Source organism: Dromiciops gliroides, chromosome 2 (genome assembly GCF_019393635.1).
Source record: "Dromiciops gliroides isolate mDroGli1 chromosome 2, mDroGli1.pri, whole genome shotgun sequence".
Classification (NCBI taxonomy): domain Eukaryota; kingdom Metazoa; phylum Chordata; class Mammalia; order Microbiotheria; family Microbiotheriidae; genus Dromiciops; species Dromiciops gliroides.
Window position 1 is genome coordinate 641,513,621 of NC_057862.1, and position 917 is coordinate 641,514,537.

The following is a 917-nucleotide window of genomic DNA, read 5'->3' on the forward strand; positions in this document are numbered from 1 at the left end:
CTGTTGTCACCTGGCTCAGGTGAAGCCGGAGGCCGTTGCTGGGGCAATGCTACCAACAGCACTGGGGCTAGGGGAGGAGTCAGGCAGGTTGCCCCAGTAACTGCTCACTGGAGACCAGCCTTGATCCAGCCGGCTTTTGAGGTCACGCCTCCCTACTTCTCTCCCAGAGGATCCAAGTGTCCGTTAGCCCCACCTGCCAAAACGAAAAAAGAAAAAAAAAAAGAATTAGGCTTTTAAAGACTTAGATCTCTATGGAACTGGGGAGAGAACTGGGGAGGAGGAAGGAGGAGGAGGAGGAGAAGAGGGGGCAGCAGCAGCAGCGGTGGTGGTGGTGGTGGTGCTGTGGGTAGAGTGCTGGACCTGGAGTCAGGAAGCCTCAATTTCTTGAGTTCAAATCTGGCCTCAGACACTTATAAGTTGCATGACCCTGGGCAAATCACTTAATTTCTGTCTGCCTCAGTTTATTCATATGTAAAATGAAGATAATAAGTCCATCTACCTTCTTAGGAGGTTGAAGGTGGCAAAGGAGAAAGTGCTTTTCAAACCTTAAGGTGATATATAATTGGTGGCTATTATTATAACTCAGCATTTCTAAAACTAAATCTAAGCTCAACTCCCCAGATTCAGTCTCCTTTTTTTTTTTTCAGGGCAATGAGGGTTAAGTGACTTGCCCAGGGTCACACAGCTAGTAAGTGTCAAGTGTCTGAGGTCATATTTGAACTCAGGTCCTCCTGATTCCAGGGCTGACACTGTACCCACTGTGTCACCTATGAGGTGTTGTAGTTTCTAATAAAGGAGCTCTAGTCACACTGGATTTATGTTCTATTCTTTCTCCATGCCATTCCGCCCCTCCCCCCTCCATTCCTTTGCATAGGCTGTCCAGTGTGCCTGCCATATTCACCCTCCTCATCTCTGTG